Source organism: Herpailurus yagouaroundi, unplaced genomic scaffold (genome assembly GCF_014898765.1).
Source record: "Herpailurus yagouaroundi ecotype Mexico unplaced genomic scaffold, PumYag 199, whole genome shotgun sequence".
NCBI lineage: Eukaryota > Metazoa > Chordata > Mammalia > Carnivora > Felidae > Herpailurus > Herpailurus yagouaroundi.
The window spans coordinates 12,754,311-12,775,346 of record NW_024412430.1 but is presented as its reverse complement, the minus strand read 5'-3'; the positions used below and the strand labels follow the sequence as shown (position 1 = coordinate 12,775,346).

General features: G+C 48.7%; 1 protein-coding gene across 6 annotated transcripts in view; it reads right to left on the bottom strand.

Moving 5' to 3' along the window:
* The window catches only part of KANK1 (KN motif and ankyrin repeat domains 1), a 210,569-nt gene that overhangs the window by 41,931 nt on the left and 147,602 nt on the right, over window positions 1-21,036 (bottom strand). Inside the window, exon 1 of one of the 6 annotated variants that reach the window (XM_040449428.1) lies at window positions 6,065-6,069. The exons of the other annotated variants lie outside the window; for them this stretch is intronic. The gene's annotated coding sequence lies outside the window, so the exon portion shown is untranslated. Of the gene's footprint in view, window positions 1-6,064; window positions 6,070-21,036 lie in introns of those variants that run through there. 6 annotated transcript variants of the gene reach the window in all.

Genomic DNA, 21,036 nt, shown 5'->3' with positions numbered 1-21,036 from the left:
GGGGGGGTGGGGGTGGGGGTGGGTGGGGGGGCATGACATCATGCACCAGTGACAGGGTGAAAAAAACACCACTTCTGAGTAAGAAAACATGACATATTTTCTACACATTCTACCACACGGAGCCACTCTTTAATAGGAGCAAAACGCACCAAAGGTTTCTGAAATAACATGTCCTGGTGGACTTTTAAATGGCCAAAACTTTGGTATTATTAGTTTATCTATTAGGAGACAAGGACTTCTTTGTGCCAATGTCACTGCTGCACACGCTCAGCCCGATTACCGACTGACGAACCCCACCTTGAGAAATAATTACACCCATGTGCCACCCTTCCACACATTTTATGGAGTTTTCTTCACCAGATACTCTAACGTGACGATTGAAAATGAAGAACTTTGCTAATTCTGGTAACTGTACTGTCTCTCCTCCCACAAAGCATGAAGGCTTTGTCCAAAGAGCTGAGTCAGTCCCCGAAAAGCACATAATTATCCTGGATTCCCATGTTTAAAAGCAGCAGAGGGGCGCCTGGGTGGCTCAGTCGGTTAAGCGTCCGACTCTTGGTTTCAGCTCAGGTCATGATCTCACAGTTCGAGAGTTCAAGTTCCCCATCAGGCTCTGTGCTGGCAACCGGGAGCCTGCTTGGGATTCTCTCTCTCTCTCTCTCTCTCTCTCTCTCTCTCTCTCTCTCTCTCGGCCCCTCCCTTGCTCATGCTCTCCCTCTCAAAAACAAACTAAAAAAAAAAAAAAAAAGCAAGCAGAGTTGCAAGCATCCTATTGTTAGAAGCAGTAAAAAGATTCCACGTCAGCCAAGGCTGAGAGGCAGGAAAGAAAACCAGTAGGACGAACTCAGGGAGGGGTGGGGGGCGGTGGGGGAAGTTCTAGCTAAGTTAATTACTCCTAGCATGAGAGCGACTGAGTTCCAAGTCAACTTTCCTAGGCTCGCATCAGCGGGACAGAGAAGAGAGCAAAGTGGAACAGATCCTTCTGGACGGGTTTAACCGGAAAGTTCTCCCGATGACATTGTTGGCATCAAAACTTTCAGACCCCAGGACCTTCCCTGTACCAAATCCACAAGAAACACTATTGGCAGAGAGAACACAATACAAAGGAGAACAACGTAAGTGTTCCTCATTCTGCTTTAAAATAACGTGTGACAGATGAGATTTCCTCTTGTTCTTTCATTCCCCCAGAGTTACTTTGACACCAACGCCTTGTCCCTCCCAGTTAACAAACCTATCCGTCCTTCCATTCGCACGACGACGAGGACCTGCTAGGAGTCAGAACCTGTTTTTTTTTTTTTTAATTTTTTTTTCTACGTTTATTTTTATTTTGGGGACAGAGAGAGACAGAGCATGAACGGGGGAGGGGCAGAGAGAGAGGGAGACACAGAATCGGAAACAGGCTCCAGGCTCCGAGCCATCAGCCCAGAGCCCGACGCGGGGCCCGAACCCACCGACCGCGAGATCGTGACCTGGCTGAAGTCGGACGCTTAACCGACTGCGCCACCCAGGCGCCCCAGAACCTGTTTTGTCAAGCCCAAGTTCCTGTTCCGGGGACCTGCCTGCCTCCGCCCTGCCTTCTCCAGGTTGCAGCTGTTCTGAACAGCCACCCCAAGGCTTCGGGCACACGGGAAATGACAACGGTAAAGAAAGCGAAAGTGTTAAGCCACAAGTTCACAGGAAATCCCAGGCCAAGTGAGCTGCGGTACAATGAACTGCAAGTGTACAAATTATACAGGCTTGGCTGGGTGAGAGGGCTAGGTTGTGAGATGGTGTGGTTTCTCGTGTCCGTAACTCTTTGCAACTCCTGTTGGCTTCTCCCTCTGAACGTTTAGACTTCCTCTCGCAGCCAATCTCATCTCTGCTTTTTTAACCTGTGCCCGCGGACACATCTTCCACGGTCTCCCATCACCACCGCTTTCCATCCCGGCTCCATAATCCCACACCCCATCAAGGGCAGGCTGATCGAGAGCAAATGCAACGACCAGACTGAAAGAAGGATTTTATGCTTCCGTTTGGCGAATATTTATCAAGTACCTACGATGGGCCAAACCCATGAGCTAAGCACGTTAGACACAGAGCCCGTTTGGGTCAACCTGGGAAGCACCGGCGGAGACGGAAGAGACCGGGGGAGGAGTGTGGCACGAGAACACCAAGGACAGAGCGGGGACCCCACCAGGAGGGAGTCTGGAGCGTTCCACCACAGTGCTGTGCTGAGGACCCCGTGCAGGGTGTGTGTCTGCAGGGTGGAGGGGAAGGGGGTGGGAGAAACTCTAGATAAAGAAACCGCACACCCACAACCTGCCACTTTCAGGCACTGAACAGAGGGGCTCTGCCCCAAGTGAGGCAGAGAGGGGACTGCGCCCCAGCCGTGCAGGGCCCTGGGAGGCACTCTTTTCCCAAGTGCCCTGGGAAGCTATAGAAGGGTTCTCAACAAGGGAGCGAACTGCTCAGATCTGCATTTTAGTAAGACTGCTCCGGCCACATGCTGGAGTATGGATCGCAATTCCCTTCAGCATCCTGCATCAGGTTTCCGTGGGTGGCTCCCAAGGCCCCGTGAATTTTTCTCTCAGTATCACACGTTCCCTTGCACGGTGTGAGTTTTATTTTTTTTATTTTTATTTTTTTGCACGGTGTGAGTTTTATTTTTTTTATTTTATTAAAAAAAATTTTTTTTTTCAACGTTTATTTATTTTTGGGACAGAGAGAGACAGAGCATGAACGGGGGAGGGGCAGAGAGAGAGGGAGACACAGAATCGGAAACAGGCTCCAGGCTCCGAGCCATCAGCCCAGAGCCTGACGCGGGGCTCGAACTCCCGGACCGCGAGATCGTGACCTGGCTGAAGTCGGACGCTTAACCGACTGCGCCACCCAGGCGCCCCGCACGGTGTGAGTTTTAAAACAACTCGATGTAAGTGCTCGCCACAGTGTTAAAACCACGAGAACCTACAACGTGCGTGTGGGGACCTGCGGCCTACACCTTCCCCAGAAATCCTGAGGAGGGAACGGAGAGGGCCTGGCAAATCTCAGCCACTCTGGGCTGGGCTGGACTGGGCTGGAGACCAGGGTCGGCTCTCGGGGACTCGTCCCCTGGAGCTCTATCCATGACCTCATTATGCTGCTCAAAAAGAAAATATTTTTCTTCAAAGCAGCGGATGACTCACTGTGGAGAAAAATGATAGGATTTCCTTTTCTGAAAGTCAGTAAAACATGATAAATCTAACTTGGGGGGACAGGGGTGGCACGGGGGAGGGTCCGACTTAACTGGCTCTGAGATGCAGGGTACAAACTTGGTGTGTCCTTGAAAATCTAGGACAGGAGCAGCAGGGACTTCAACGTGACTGTGAAGCGAAGACAGCACTGCCCCTGACACCAAGCAAGCGTCTCTGTGCAGGAGGGAGAGCGAGACAGGAGACAGGACAGCGCGTTATCACCTCCCCTTAGTGCTCCCGTCCCAGCCGATACTTTACCCACGCCTGGCCAGGGGCCGGCTCACCTAACAGGGAAGGCCAACGACAGAGAGGACAGAGTCTGGGAGAACGTAAGCAATGCTCTCCAAAAATCCAAGACCTCCACTCACTAAGCTGGTGTCCGACCAGCTCAACTTCAGGTCCCTTGAATCACCTGTCATAGCCTGCCTGCCCGACAGGGATCTCGCTGCAGGTGGCCCCTCCCTGTGGCCTGAGGTGCGTACAACATCTAGAACTCAGAGAACACGTGCCACCTATCAGTTATTCTCAAATGTCGGTGCACCTCAGATCAGCTATTCATTTATTTATTTTTTATTAAAAAAAATTTTTTTTTAACGTTTATTTTTGAGAGAGACAGAGACAGAGTGCCAGCTGGGGAGGGGCAGAGAGAGAGAGAGAGAGGGAGACACACAATCAGAAGCAGGGTCCAGGCTCTGAGCTGTCAGCCCCGGCCCAACGGGGGACTCGAACCCACGAACTGCAAGATCATGACCTGAGCCGAAGTCAGATGCTTAACTGACTGAGCCACCCAGGCGCCCCAGTTATTTATTTATTTTTATTTTTTTAATGTTTATTTATTCATTTGAGAGAGAGACAGAGAAGAGGCTCAGAGGGAGAGGGAGGCAGAGAATCTCAAGCAGGTTCTGTGCAGTCAGCACAGGGCCTGATACGAGGTTCAAACTCACCAACTGTGAGATCATGACCTGAACTGATATCAAGAGTTGAATGACTGAGCCACCCAGGTGGCCCTCAGATCAGCAGTTTACAGACAGCACCCACCTGGCTCAGAAGGTTTTTTTCTGGCTTCTCACTGTCCCACTCAGGGAGAATTTCAGCATCAAAATACTGTGATTGATGATATAGCAGATTACACCCTGATGAATAAACCAGGGACCTCCGAGGCCACGGTGTTCTAACAAATACACTTGAGTGCCAACTAACGAATAATGGAATTATGAAAACAAAATCATCACTTAACAGCCACTATAACAGTGGCTGATTTGGGAAGGAATCCTCACCACTGGACATGAAGCTTACGAGCAGAGACTCTGTGCTGAAGAACAGGGTATTGGAATGGCGTCTGACTACCTTCCCAGAAATCACAAAGGGAAACAATGGTCAGTCTGCGGTGCGGGAAGCTCACAGACAACCTCATGGACCAGGCGGTCAAGGCTGACGTCACGTGACCCTGAGGGCATGCTCTTTCTCCGGTGTTCCTGCCTAGAAGGCATGGCATGAGTCTGGAAACGTGGATGGATCCTACTTGAAAGGCATCCTGCAGAACAGAAGGTCTTTCTTTAAAACCGTCAAGGTCATGCAAGAAAGGAAAAGGCCAAGAACTCTTTTAGGTTGAAGGAGACTTACAGAGACAAGGTATACGCATGACAGACATGGAAAGAGACGGAGCAAATGTGGTAAAAGGCGAACCACTGGGGAATCTGAATCTGGGCTGAAGGAGGAGTAAAAATTTCTTTGTAAATTTTCCATAAGCGTGAAGTCCTTTCAAAGTCAATCACACATATACGTGGCTGTATACGCGGAGTCTAGAGAGGACAGTAAACTCTCTTCGCTTGTGTCTTTAGGGACATGAGTACAGACAGCCAGTCACCAGGGAGCAAAGCCAAGAGTCTGCTCACAGATGCGAATGAGGCAGCTTGCTTTTTTTGTTATGGTTTGGTTTGAGTTTTTTGTTTTTTTGTTTTTTTTTAAATCGGGGCCTGATGCCTCTGCTGTTCTGTATGACATATCCTTTGACCAATTTTACATCTGCTTGAGGTATCCCTGGCAATGCAGAGGGCTTCTCAATGATTAACCTTGCAGACTGATATGTCAAGAGCCCCATTAGAGGGAAAAATGTCTAAAAGCTCCTTTCTGTGGCACTGAAGAGTCTTCAACAGTTTGGCCCCAAACCACCACCTCCCAGGCTCCTTCCCACCCTGAACCACCCATGGAACAGCCTTCAAGCCTAACCACCATCGCTCGTTCTGTTCCCTCCACCCGCCCCTGCCCTTCTCATCTGTCAGAATTAGCTGCGCTGTCCTGGCCCAACCCAAACAGCCCATCCTTTGTCGAAGCTCTGCTTATCCCCAACTGCTCGGTCCTGGGAGGAACTGGTCACTTTCTTCCTTCTGTTCTAAAACACTTGGCCTACACATGCGGATGAGCAGGCGGGTCTTCCCCAACCAGGCGGTGTCTCGGGCCGTGGAGGGTGGGCGGTGGACAGGAACGCAGAATTTCTTTGTTTTTTTATCCCTGAGTGCTTGGCACACAGTGTGATCCATATATGTCGAAATGAAAAACTCCACATCTAGGCATCTACAGATTAATGAGGACCGGTGGAGGAAGAGACGTCATGATTAAGAGCAGGCACTCTGGGGCCAGACTGCCTGGGATTGAATCCTAGTCCTGCCACTTTGCAGCTGTTGGCAAGTTAGATCCTATTTCGGCCATATAATTGGGAAGATAACAGACCTGCTTCACAATGCTGTTGCAGACTGTTTAGATCGATGCCTGCGGTCTGTTATTATTTACTATGACTGATCACCCTCTGTGGCTGGGTGAAGCATCCCAGATGATCCAGAACGCCTCCCCTTCACCCTGCTTCTTCTCTCACACTCCATGAAGCTAGGGTTTGAGGTGTTTAGCCAATGAGTTTGCTAAAACTTTGAGGTCCATGTTGGATCTGGCTTCCGAGAGTGGATAGGGGAGATGTTGGCTGGGTCGTGCAGGGGATGTGCGTGTGGGAGCACAGGGACACGGGGGGCATGGAGAGCAGGGACCAGTTAAGGGGGAGAAGTCCTGGGCCAACACCAGTTATGCAGGAAGGAGGTAACATAAAACAGGAGCAAAAGTAGACGAACACCCCCAATCTTCAAAAGTAAATTATGGCCAGGGGCACCCGGGTGGTTCAGCTGGATAAGCGTCTGACTTCGGCTCAGGTCCATGAGTTCGAGCCCCACGTCGGGCTCTGAGCTGACAGCTGAGAGCCCGGATCCTGCTTCAGATTCTGTGTCTCCCTCTCTCTCTGCCCCTCCCCTGCTCACGCACGCTCTCTCCCTCTAAAATTAATGTTAAAAAATAAAAAAAAACAAATAAATTATGGCCAAATTAAAACATTCCTTCCTCCTAAGAAGGGGACATGAGTAGGCACTAATTTTTTTGAACCATCTCGTGCTTCCAGCTCTACAGCAGCCCTAAGAGTAAAGCCCTCTTTAACACGCTGTGCGGAGACGTGTGCTTTCGGACCACGGGACACATCTCTGTGACGGTCTAGGCTGGCTTGCCTAAATTGGGGAAGGTATGCTTTTCAATAAAGAGGAACAGGAGCTATAAATATTTCCCAGGTCACTAACAAGCAATGGGCAGCAGGGGCCGGGGACCGCACAGGGCAGAGACAAGCGTTGTATGCGTGAAACGAGAGGGCTGGTAGGACTCTGAGACTCCACGGAAGTTTCTTCCAGACTATGACCCTGTGACCGTACTGCACTCACAATGTCACGACACCACACGCAAGGTGCTCAGGTGAAGAAAGCGGTTAATGGTGGCAGGTGTCAGACCAGATGAGCCCAGACAGACGGTGCCCGTGGCCTCTTTCTTTGCCCCTTTCATCCCGTAGCACCTTCCCTGACGTGTCACATCACCCGGCATGGCCCAACCGGCCCTGAACGCGGCCCCCCTTTGCTGCATCATCAGGTCTGGCCCGGGCATGTCGCCAGAGTCCAGAAGCCAGGCTACAGGTGAGCGGCTGGGAGGGAAGAAAGCGAAAAGGGTTACGTTCCTGGGAACGGAATGGGCTGTGTCTTAATGAAAGGCACTTTGTGTGAAGGGGGCACGTGACACTGCAGGGGCCCTGAGGTTTACACAACGGCCCTCTTCTCCAGTGCTCCGTGCCAGCGCTCAGAGGCGACGACTCGACTCCAAATGGGTCTCGAAGTAGGGCCCTTCACCCACGGAGGCACTGCTCTCTAATGTTCACCACCTAACGTGATGAGATGTTGCTGAAATACAGCCTGAAATATCTGTCACGCATGCACAGGAGAGAAGGAGCCTGGGGACTAAGGGCCGTTTCTTCAGAACTTTCTTCAGAAACAAGCATGTCGTGCTAAGTGTAAATATAGGAAATGTGGCAGTTCAAAGGGTAATTCTGTGGAAAGCAGAGGAGTCACACAAGCCCAAATACTGGGCTTTTCTAACAAAACAGCATGGGTTTGGGGCGTGGGGTGGCGGGGGGACAGAACTGAGGTAAACTATGAATCACAGCCCTTACTTTGTTTTATAGTGTTTATATAAGAACAAGAAGCCAGCTTTAAGGCACCCAGAACGGTTCCCCATTCGAAACACAGAGCTGAAAATAAATGACCAAAAATGGATTTAGCAACAAAAAAGGAAATTCTGGAATTGAAATACACCATCAATGCAGAAACACAAACTGTAGCGTCTACGTACAACCTTTCACTCCCACGACAATGACATCTTTATGTCGAAGCCACAGCTAAAGCTGAAATGATCAATGAACCTAAAACCAAGTACCAAGTTTTCATTTCCAGCTTGTAATAAAAGCAAATATTTGTCATAACCTCTAGCGCTCCCCCCACCCCCCAAACTTCACCCTCTCCTCTTTTTTTCTTCTTTTGGGCTTTCTTACTTACCTACCCAGGAACAAAATAACTATGATTTTCAGCAAGCAGGAAGCCAAGCCTCCAGCATACTTCCCTCGTCATTAAAGGAACTATACACATTAGCAGGCAGACAGCCCAGGAGCTGCTGGAGAGAATTTATTTATACCCATTTGGAATTTCCTGACCAACTAACAGCCTGCTGGCTGCGGGGTTTAATTCCAGCACTCCAGGCGTCAGTGAGACAGCAAAAACCACCACCCAACAAAATCGCCAGCGAGGATCTTAACAACAAATAAAGAGGTGGAGACAGACCTCTCCTGTGCCCCTTTCTATTTTTCAAACACGCTATCCTCATGTTCTTTAAACATGTGAAATGCTAACCTAGAAGTATAGCTGCAAATCAACTAATTCTAGGAAGAAGTCAGAGAAGCAGCAAATGTTTTCTGTGCACCACCCCCCACCACCCTAACTTATTCCCTCCCCAAAGCCTCGCTGCTAGAAGAACTTTGAGCTATGGCTCAGTAGCCGTCTGCTGAAGGAAATGATTCAGTCGAATGCTGAGCCCAGGCTGGGCTGGAAGCGATTGGTTCCCCCGCTTGGTTTATTCTTCTGTAATGCAACATGTAATTTGAAGGCTAAAAACACCCCCGGTTGTAAACCACAGACCCAAGCTCTTTTTTCAAATCGCTTTAAACATTTTTATCCAAAACCAATCATGTGACTTTCAAAGACACAGACTTAGTTCCCAAACAAGTGCACTCTGTCTTAGGATGGTAACATCTCTCAGCAACCTTTTGTTTCTGTTTTAAAACCTAAGAATGATGTGCTCCTCTAATGGAACATTATTTCTGAGAGAGAGAGAGAGAGCACGAGTGCGTGAGCGAGCAGGGGAGGGACAGAGAGAGAGCGAGACACAGAATCCAAAGCAGGCTCCAGGCTCTGAGCTGCCAGCACAGAGCCCGATGCAGAACTTGAACCCATGAACTGTGAGATCATGACCTGAGTCCAAGTTGGATGTTTAACTGAATGAGCCACCCAGGCACCCCAAGAAAAGGTACTTTAAAACCTGCTCTTCATTTGTTCCTAACAGCACTGGATAAAAGTGACTCTAGTAGGGGGCGCCTGGACATCTCAGTCAGTTAAGTGTCTGATTCTTCATTTCAGTCAGGTCATGATCTCATGGTTCGCAGATTCGAGCCCCACGTCAGGCTCCACGCTGACAGAGCAGACCCTGCTTGGGATTCTCTCCCTCCCTTTCTTTGTGCCTCTCCTCTGTTCTCTCACTCTCTCACAATAAATAAATACGTTAAAAAAAAATAGTGACTCTAGTAGAACAAGATTTACTGAACTCTGTCTACGGGGCAAACAAGCAAAACCCGTTCTAAACAAAAAAGAGAGATTAACAAAGATTAGGGTGACTCCAAATCACCTGGTTTGCAAAATTCGTAACAGCAGACAGCTATGCACAGAAAAGCCAAATTTTTTCAAGAATCCACTGAACTCGCCTCGTGCGACTGGTCCACCTGAGTGCCTGTACACGTCCTGAGTCTCACTCCATTTACCTTCTTGTTCCATCCTCCTGGCACACCGCTGGTGGCTGGATGCTTATCTTTGGGACATACACCTTTCTGTGTGAAGCTACAAGGACTCAACTTTTTAAAGAGGGTGTGGGACTCATTTGGGCTTGTTTTACGACAAATGAAAAAACGGATTAAAAAAAATGAAGAACAAAGCTTCGAGTGCCAGACAGTCTGAAATGTAGGGTCCAAATAATTCCAAATTATTTTATCCAAAAACAGCTACATTAGATGAAAGATTTGAGTTACGAGGCACTGGGGTGGCTCTGTCGGTTAAGCATCTGATTCTTGGTTTCTGTTCAGGTCATGACCTTACCATTTCATGGGTTCGAGCCCCACATCAGGCTCTGCACTGACAGTGAGGAGCCTGCTTGGGATTCTCTGTCTCCCTCTCTCTCCGTCCCTCCCCCACTCACGTGTACACGCGCACGCTCTCTCAAAATAAACTTAAAAAAAAATTCTTCCTCTGGTGAGCTTCAAAATGAGCTTATTGAGATATTTACATACCATAAAATTTACTGATTTTTAAAAGCGTATATATAGTTTGGTGAGTTTTAGTAAACGTATACAGTGTGGCATCCACACCCACAATCCAGTTTTAGGAAATGTCTATCATCCTAAAAATTCCCTCGGGCTTGTTTTAGCCTTGGCTTTTAACAGAGAAACATTTTTCTCCGGACTTAGGAGAAAATTCTGGTATTATTCAGTCACACTATTATATTCCAAACTAGGTATTATGATCAAAAGCCTTGTTCTTAAGAACTAAAGGGATGAATCTGAACGTACTGTTTCTTAATCCTGTGAAAGAGGATTCTGCTCCATTTTTATTCTGTAAACATTGTGTTCTGGTTAAGAATATAGCTTATTCTAGAAGCAGCTGAAGAAGGGAGCCTGGGTGGCTCCGTTGGTTAAGCCTTCGACTTCATCTCAAGGTTCTTGAGTTCAAGCCCCACACCCGCTTCAGATCCTCTGTCCCCCACTCTCTCTTTGCCCCTCCCCCGCTTGCGCTCTCTCAAAAGTCAATAGCTGAAAGCAATTATTTCCTATGTGTGTTTCCATTAAGCAGAAAAGTCATAGTATACAGATACATGTCTAGTCCTTTATGACGGATGACAGAGGATGGAAACGGTGAACAATAAAAACAGGAATGCCTTCTGCCTGGAAAGTGCCAGTCACACAGGTTCCCTCTGCCAGGAGAGAAACACACCTGTTGGCCTTCACTCTCTTTTAATTTATGTACAAAAGAAGCATCCAAGCGAACCCTGGGAGAACGGGGATGTACTTTCCTCTGATAGGTGGAAAGCAGCCGGAAAGGCTGATGGCCAGCGTGAAGGGAAAGAGACTGTAGACAAAAGCCTTCTGTGACACCGGGCAGGCCGAGGGCACTGACGGTCTTTGTCCCCTGGGTGGCCGCTGCGGGGCACGGAGGCTGCAGTCAAGCATGTCTGGACCCACAGTTCTAATGCTTACTTAGCAGGATTACTGCATCGAGACTTTTACCTCTGGGGGGGGCCTGACCCCCAGTCTAGAGATAAAACCCAAGTTAAATAAGGTAGGGAGTGGTAATAGGGAATTACACTTTGGACATTTTAAGATGCAGATTTCCTGACACACCCCGAGTGTACCTTCCTCCCCCAGTACGTTCCCCTTCTCTCGGTGACTGATTACTAACGCGCTCCCGGCCTCACAGACACGGCACTGCGCCCCCATCTATCCCGACCGTCCAGTGCACACGATTCTTCTGGACCACACTGTTCGAGGCACTTCATACAAGTGCGAATGCATTTCAACTTCACCACCACCCTGTGAGCTAAGTATGGTTACTGGTATTTTACAGATGCAGCTTACGTCATCTATATTGCTCACTCCTCCACGGCTGTGTGAGTACTACCCAGTACTGAAAAGCCACTTACAAAGTATAGTCTTTTCTATACCTCAGAGGGCAGAGAAAGATGGGGGCGGGAGAAGGGAGCGGGAAACTCTGAAGGGCAGGGAGAAGGAACATGCTTTGGCTTGGACTGTTCCTTCCCCTTCTGTATTTACATTTAAAAACTATATCCCCCCCCCTTTTTTTTTTTAATACTTTTAACGTTTATTTCTTTTTGAGAGAGAGACAGACGGACAGACAGACCAGACAGGGAAGGAGCAGAGAGAGACGGGGAGACACAGAATCCCAAGCAGGCTCCAGGCTCCGAGATGCCGGCACAGAGCCAGAGTGGGGCTCGAACTCACAAACGGAGATCATGACCTGAGCCGAAGTCAGATGCTTAACTGACTGAGCCACCCAGGCGTCCCTGGACTGTTCCTTCCCCTTTGATGTGTTTTCCCAGCCTCTCAGACAAAGTTCTCCTAGGCTGCACAGACCAGCTGAAGTTACCAGTTTTGTCTGAAGGTGGCCCTTACCCTCCAGCCATGTCCTCTCTGCAGGCTTGCAGAAGGCCTGTGCCTCCCTCTGTCCCTACTCCTGCACACACCTCACACCTCGACAAACTTAGGGGAGCCATGTCCTCTAAATCTCCATGAAGCGCGTGTCCCCAGAAGGGCAGGCGCCCAGAGCCCAGCAGGCTAATTTTAATCCTTCCAGAGGAGCCCAACTCTGCGTGTTACTCTTTCCTTTTAAACAGATGTGCGCACCTGTCAGAGATTGAGCCCATGCCCTCATCTTACAGCTGAGTCAGGACTCTGGGCTGGAGCGGCCGCAGCGCTAACATCACTTTTAGCTTTCGGGGCAGAAGTACCAACACTGGGACGTCCCAGACCAGCACCCTCCGTGCCAGAAGTTTTCAACCCCACTGCACAATTAAACTGCCTGGGGCTGTTTTCAAAAAACGCTGAGCTGCCCGCCCCCCACCCCAGTGAATCAGAATCTCCTGGAGCAGAGCCAGAGGCATCAGCATTTTTAGAGGTTCCCCAGATGAGTCTATACTGAAGCCAGAAATAAGGTCCTCCGCTTTAAGCCAAACAAGGTCTGCGTCTCAAAGTGTGTCTGGCTGAGGGCCAAATTGGGGGCAGCCCCTTAACCATACAATTATCCTCAGGGTCCAGATGACAAGTTCAAACACCCTCAGAGTCCAGGCCAGTCACTGAAAGGAGGGGTCCAGGGCAGCTGGGGGTGGGGGTGGAGGGGGGGGGGACCAGCGAGCACCTGTTCCCTCCAGCTCACTTGGCCTGGGGAAGAACAACATCCAGCAGACACCTTTGACCTTTCAAGAGAAGCTGAAGAAATGAGTGTTTTTATATGAAATCACCGCATTTTTAAAATCTTGGCAATTAAATTAAAACAAAACCCTGGGTTGGCCAAACAGAACTCACTCCCAGGCCTCAGTGTGACCCAGCACGGGCTTCATGGTATCCATCCGGGATCCAATTTCATCCCTGGTCCCATTCCTTTTCTTTTCCCATTTTCCAGGTGACCACCTATTTTTCTTTCCCATTTGATTATTTGTGAAAGATTTTATTTTTAAGCAACCTCCATACCCAACGTGGGGCTCGAACTCACAACCCTGAGATCAAGAGTCGCACGCTCCACCAAATGAGGCAGCCAGGCGCCCCTTCTTCCCTTAAAAAAAAATTTTTTTTTTTACATTTATTTATTTTTGAGAAACAGAGTGAGACAAAGTGTGAGCGGGGAAGGGGCAGAGAGAGAAGGAGACACAGAATCCGAAGCAGGCTCCAGGCTCTGAGCTGTCAGCACGGAGCCGGACGCGGGGCTCGAACCCACAAACTGTGAGATCATGACCTGAGCCGAAGTCAGACGCTCAACTGAGCCACTCAGGCGCCCCCTTCTTCCCTTTTTAAATTAACAAGAGTCCTTATTGGAGCAAACCATAAAACAGATTAGAAAAACAATGTTAATTGTGCTGCATATTAATTTAATCACTTTATGTTTCACTTAGCTCTGTTACTATTACGATGTTTCATTAAAAAAAAAAAAGATACAGGAGTATATGGGGGGCTCAGTGCACTGAGCATCTGACTTCAGCTCAGGTCATGATCTCACAGATCATGGGTTTGAGCCCCATGTCGGGCCCTGTGCTGACAGCTCAGAGCCTGGAGCCTATTTAAGATTCTGGGTCTCTGGCTCTCTCTGCCCGTCCCCTGCTCACATTGTGTCTCTCTCTCAAAAATAAACACACACACACACACACACACACACACACACACACGATGAAGACAACAGCCTGGGATCCTTACCACCATTCCTCATGAAGGTAAACTTAAGGTGCAGGAGTGCTACGTATAAGAATTCATCTTAAAAAGAGACAGACTGAAATCAGGATGCTGTGCTATCACTCTTGAGGAAGGCCGGGGTTATTTCTTGCGATACTGTAGATGTGCCTCCCTCCCAATCCCTACAGAATTCAAACTCCTTACCATGCTTCTTCACCCTTCCTGGGCTCTCAGAACGGAGATGGACTGACACACAAGCTGATGTCTAGGCTGACTCCAGGGAGGGAGAGCCGTGGGAGGAGCTCCCTTCCACATCCCTGCCAGCTCCTTCTCCACCCACCTCTGCCACAGCCCTTGAAGGGGATTACAGGACAGGTCCAGCAAGGGCTTCTAGCTCTTTCTAGTCCTGTTAGGTGTGTGCAGCATTGGGGATTGCAGGAGGGTTCCTCCTTTACATGCCTGGATTTGAAGGATGTGCTCTTTCTAAAACTTACGTGTTTTAGAAAGGGGAGATTTTCCAAAGAGAGGCCACAGTCACCAGGAGGAGGGTGTGCCCAGCAGAAGTGTGGCATTCTAGCCAGGAGAGTGATATTAGGACAAGGACACTGTGGGTGATGGGCCTATGCAAAAAGGCCCGAAACAAAAAAAAAAACAAAAAAGCAAAAAAACAAAAAAACCAATCTTCTGTCTTTGTTATACCTTACTCAACAAAGTGCATTTCCTCGAACACATGTAAGTCTTAACGCCAGAGTCAGAATGATTTTCTACACGACAGGCTTTCTTCACGGTCTGGGGTGCCCCGTGATTACTACTTTCCTCAAACTTATACAAGAGACTGTCTCACGATATACTTTCACCTAGGTCTTGAAATCAGCTTTGAAAACAGCCCATGACAAAATGGATTGAGAGGCGTGAAAATAAATAAGGAGATTAAGACTTTAAAATAGATTACCACAAAGACCATAACCACCTCAAACAAGAACAGTCTATTTAACATTCATTTATAATTAAAATTTATAGTTGATAATGATGATAATTTATTAATTATAATTTATTTAATAATTATTTACTATAATTAAAGAACCGTTTATTTCCTGCCACCTAAAAGGGGTCAGAGATCTGTAGACACCTCCCCAAGAGCACCGTGGGAAGAAGGCGGGCCGAATGACCAGCCATACTCCCAACCTGAGAGGCCACCAACTCGGTTTCCCAACCATGGTTCCAACCAGCCTGCCAAACCAGACTAGGTAACAAGCCCGGGGCAAAAGGAAGTGACTGGAGCTTAACATCCTCTCTCTGGCTGGATCCTCTCTCTGGCTGGGTCGCTGACAAGAAAGAGGCCATGGAAGCTAGAAAGAACTTTCCAATGGCCTTTGACAATAATCTTCCCTGGACGACCACATTATATCTGCTCACCTTGCCCCGGAACCCAAGGCACTTAACAGACAATATCATTTCACACCGACCTTAGAGCACGTGATGGGGAGAAAGGAGATACGAGAACTTGCACTCAGTGGTGAGGTAAGAGGAGGAAGCCTGTAAGCGAGTGTATGCCACAGACTGAAAAATACCCAGGGGCCCAGGCTGGGAGAAAACCGTAAAAGGTGTAACGATGTAAGACGGGCACACGGCAGGGCTCAGTTCAATCGCACAGAGACGCAAGCAGGCCCTGTGCCTGTGTCTTGCTCTGGATTCGAGGCCCAGTGTTATGCCAGCACAAAACAGGTGCGCTGCAAACAGGTGCTGCTTGAACGTGGAGCCTGAGCAAGCCACAATGGGCACACCTAGTTGCAGATGACGTGGCTCTTGCCTCTGGAGGCCTGCATCCTGACAGACGGGTGAGGCCCACAGCCCTAACTCTTTTTTTTTTTTTTTTTTTTTTTTTAACGTTTATTTATTTTTTTGAGACAGAGAGAGACAGAGCATGAACGGGGGAGGGGCAGAGAGAGAGGGAGACACAGAATCGGAAACAGGCTCCAGGCTCCGAGCCACCAGCCCAGAGCCCGACGCGGGGCTCGAACTCACGGACCGCGAGATCATGACCTGGCTGAAGTCGGACGCTCAACCGACTGCGCCACCCAGGCGCCCCGCACAGCCCTAACTCTTAATGAAAAGACAGGGCTCTCCAGGAATAAAGAAGAGGAAGGGGTGAGGTCCTCCTGGGAGCAACTGAGAACACCTGTTAGAAGAAATAAGTGAGGAAGGTCTTGAGGGAGGAGGAGTAGGTATGGGAAAGAAAGGCACAGCAAGAGGACAGTGCTTTGAGCAAGCCCCTAGGAAGCGAACAGACCAGGTGGGCAGGGGAGCAGCAGCGGGGACGGTGCAGAAGCCCCAGCCTGTTCCACAACTCTGCCCAGAACTGGTCTCTGGCTGCCTGGGGCCCTGGAGGGCTGGGAAGGCGCCCCAGGATTTTCCCAGGCATCAGGACCGAAGAAACAGAAACAGATCCTGATTTCTATCCAAGGAAGGCCAAAAACAAAAGCCCAGAGTTAAGAGGAGGGAAGAGAGATTAAAGTTCGTGAAAGCTAACATGTTTGGAGAGACAGAAAGAATAATAGAAGTATAGAAAATCCAATGATCCTTAATCTTGCCAGCCATCCTTAACAAAACAAAATCACAAAGAAGGGAGAGTAAGGCAAAGAAAGACCAACTTTCACAGGACCTCAGGGCTGGTCCAGGTCACCAAAAAAGGGAAACAGCCGTCCCTCTGCCAAACGAATTTCTGTGTAGTCATTTAAAAGGGAGCTACTGGTGGGGCGCCTGGGTGGCGCAGTCGGTTAAGCGTCCGACTTCAGCCAGGTCACGATCTCGCGGTCCGGGAGTTCGAGCCCCGCGTCAGGCTCTGGGCTGATGGCTCAGAGCCTGGAGCCTGTTTCCGATTCTGTGTCTCCCTCTCTCTCTGCCCCTCCCCCATTCATGCTCTGTCTCTCTCTGTCCCAAAAATAAATAAACGTTGGAAAAAAAAAAATTTAAAAAAAATAAAAAAATAAAAAAAAATAATAAAAGGGAGCTACTGGGGGTGCCTGGGTGGCTCAGTCGGTTAAGCCTCTAACTGCGGCTCAGGTCATGATCTCGCGGCTCGCAGGTTCACGCCCCGCCTCGGGCTCTGTGCCGACAGCTCGGAGCCTGGAGCCTGCTTCGGATTCTGTGTCTCCCTCTCTCTCTCTCTCTGCCCCTACCTTGCTCATGCTCTCTTTCTCTCTCAAAAATAAACATTAAAACAATTTTTTTTTTTAAGTAAAAAAAATAAAAGTTCGTTCGACTGAATGAACGAACTCATGGAAGTATTTTTACTGAGTTTTCTATCATTCCTTCTGGTTGTTCCAAAACTGCACCCTCATTTATATTCACCACTGTCTGCGAAGTATTTTTTTTTCATATGAAAGTGGCCAGAGGACAGAAGAGCAAAGAATAATGCCCCAGAGGGGAAACCCCAGCTTTGAGGCCCCTTTACCTTTACGGAAGATTTCCTGTCTGGGGTTTCTTCATTGAAAATCAGTCGGCTGAGGGGCCGTAAGTTCGAGGAGCTGTTTTCTAGTGCCCCAACAACGTCCAAGCAGCCCTGTTCAGGGAACCCACAGCTGCTGCATGTGTGAGTGATGCATGAGACTGTGGAAGAAGGTGCCCAGGAACTGGTGGGATTCCTTCCCACACGGGGTGACAGGGAGCCAACCACAGAAGCTTAGGATGTGAGGTGACTGCTTCCCCTTCACACTGCCAAGCTGCTGTCCCTGGGACGGACTTGGAACCCGTGTAAAGCGTGGTGCTAATGGAAAAAGTTGGCGGTACAGGGCATCGGTGTTTTGCAATTTTTTTCCTGTAAGCTACATTGTTGGAATGGTTTGACACGCAAACCTCTCCCTCCACCCCTACCGGCCCACAGACTTCCAGGTCTCCACCCTGGTACGCGACAACAATCAGCACATCATCGGGCTGACTCACCACCTACAGGGGCGGGGTCCCGGCTGGGGTCCCCGCGGCATAAAGCCCACAGGTACCGATGCCTCCTTGGCCAGCTCGTGGGAAGACAAATCAGTCTTTGTTCTCCCAGCTGGACGGGAACACGCCAGAATGTGCTGCCTCCAAAAACATCTCCGCGGCGTGTTCCTGAGATGTGTTAATACATCCCAGTCAATCAATTTGGAATGCTGGTGGAAAAGGAAATCAATCAGCCATACGGGGTGGGCGCACGGACGTAGCCGAGGAGGACACTGACAGCAGAGGAAGAAGGAACATTTTCGGCTTTAATCAGAAGAAAGGGAGAGGGGACGCGTGTAACTAAGGGTGTAAAGATATTATGCAGCTGGGCTAATCAATGGTCAGAAACATCATCTCTCTCTCTTATATTTCGAGTCCGGGAACATCCTTTTCCTCTTCTTCCAGGAGACCTGGTGTGCCTGCCGAACAGCAACACTTAAAATGCCTTCACTTTGTGGGCAGTTAATCTGAGAGAAAAAAGGCACTCAGAAGCGGGCAGGGATGGGAAAATCTGACAGCACAAGCTGAACCAATGTTTTCACAAAATGCTTTGCAAAGCTGATGGGATTTATTGACTGAACCAAATATTGTGAGACTAAATTCAGAAAAATCACATGATGACCTCTTGATTCTACCTAAAAGAGAGCATGTCCAAAATACAGAAGATCCCTCTGGGGAGGCAACTTGTTCACTTAGATAAGATCATGAAAAAAGACCTAAAATACACACTGTACTTGTAACTCTTCATAGAAAATTGCTTCCATAAACATCATGCTAAGTAGCACCTCCTTTATTTTTTTTAATGTTTGTTCATATTGGGGGAGAGGGGCAGGGAGAGAGAGGGAGAGAGAGAATCCCAAGTCCCAACCCCAAACTGGGTCTCGAACTCACAAACCGTGAGATTATGATCTGAGCTGAAATCAACAGCCAGACACTTAACCCACTGAGCCACCCAGGTGCCCCTAAGCACCGCCTCTGTTAAATAAGGGCTCACGGGGGCACCGGTTAAGTGTCTGACTTAGGCTCAGGTCATGATCTCAGGGTCCGTGGGTTCGAGCCCCACCTTGGGCTCTGTGCTGACAGCTCAGAGCCTGGAGCCTCCTTCAGATCCTTTGTTCCCCTCTCTCTTGGCCCCTCCCCCACTCATGCTCTCCCTCCCTCTGTCTCAAAAATAAATACACGTTAAAAAAAATTAAAAATAAATGAATAAATAAGAACTCACAAGGTGAAACTTTACCATGCCTACAACCTCCAACCCAGCTGGGAGAAAAGTTATGGGTCCCTCAAACCTGGCCTGTCACAAACAAGACGGAGTAAGTGCACACAGATTCAACTTCTGGGATAAGAATGCTTCCTATCAATCCCATAATCTGTCCAATGACCCAGTTTTCATTCATGGTTATAATCTGCTTTTCTTATCCGTTGGTCAGAAAGGCCTTCTGAATATTACAGAATGTTATTTAACCTCATTCCAAGAGCTGCTAAGATTAGAAATCTGGTCAGTATTAAAAAAAGAACCCTCACGAGAGCGGAATACTTATTTTTAAGTAGTGAGATCACTTGTGCACTTAGAACTACCAGCTGAGATCATGAGGAGACACACATGGGCTGCATGTTTAAACATTTCTTGTTGCCAGGATTTACGGCGAACTGCAACCCAAACCAGAACCAGGCTTAGCCTCTAAAACTGCACACTGGGGCACCGCGGTGGCTCAGTCGGTTAAGCGTCCAACTTCAGTTCGGTGGTGATCTTGCGGTTTTTGAGTTCGAGCCCCGCGTTGCGCTGTGTGCAGACAGAGCTTCAGATTCTGTATCTCCCTTTCCCTCTTGTATTCTCCCTCCCCTACTTGTGCTCTCTCGCTCTCAAAAATAAACATTTATATATATATAACATGAGCATACTTTTCCTAAAGCATATGGAAATGAGTAAATCAGCTGCAGCTCATTCCAAAAATATCCGGCAGAGAAGCCAAGAGAGGAAAAACAGAATCAACCAACATTTTTTCCAAGTGAGAATTTCTACAAGGGTTTGAATGAATCCTATCAAATCTGATTTCCCGGTTGGGTCTCCTAGGAGGTTTTGATGAGAAAAGTCTACTCAATGCAATTTTTAGGTATGTTGCCAGGAAACAGCAAGAATTTATAACCTCTGTGAATTCGAGAACTATGCTGATATTCTTTGTGCCAGAGCAAATCAAACAGCCCTGTACAGAGAAGGACCCCAAAGCAGCAACTGCGAGCTGAAGTCGCTCATTTTCCAAGCCCACACAAACCCTTCTCGGGAGCTGCACAAAGGAGATGAACTGGAATTATCTGGGGCACAGAAGGCAAACCTGTGGAAAAGAGGCTCATTTAATGAGCTAGACTCTGGATGGGGTTGGCTAGCCCACCCAAGCTCTTCGAGAAAGAGGGAAGTGCAGAACCAGAAATAAACGCCAATACTCACGATGGGAAGTCTGGGGGGTAAGCAAGGCACAGAATATTCAAATCCTGTAGGAAAGGCTGTTTTAATCCTTTGCCTCACTCTGCAGCTTTAGAAAGAGAGCAGGAGCTCAAGTTTTTAATGTAGCGCATCTCCCGGCTGGGCTTTTATTTTGTGTGTGTGTGTGTGTGTGTGTGTGTGTGTGTGTGTGTGTTTCCTTTCTTCTTGGCACCCAGAGAGCATCTGGGCAGAAATCTCCAAATGGAGGGTGTATTTGTGCCTGATGCCGGGAAGAGCCGGGATCTACCCTTCCCACATCCACGTGGGCTGTCTCTCGCTGCAAGATAAGGCATCTTTCCTTGGCCTAACCAGAGTTTAATCACCTGTCTGAAACCTGAATGATGCTTAACCCATTCTGACTTGCTTGAGGTCTGGAACCACAACGACCATAAGGTGAAGCTGGCTGCGGGTTAAAACAGAAGTCTTACGAGGTGAAACAAGCTAGCCCTGAGGAGGGAGGGACCCTTCAGAAGCTCTCTGGGGGCCGGATGAATTCTGCGGTTCTGATTTAACCAGACAGGTGGAACTCTGAAAGGCAAGGCCTCCTATTTGTAGTGGTCTCAGCATTTTATTTATCTTTTCATGTTTATTTAATTATTCTGAGAGAGAGAGACAGAGCAGGAGCAGGGGAGGGGCGGAGAGAGAGGGAGACAGACAATCCCAAGCAGGCTCCGTGCCGCCACGCACAGCCCGATGCAGGGCTCGAACTCACCAACCGTGAGATCTTGACCTGAGCCGAAACC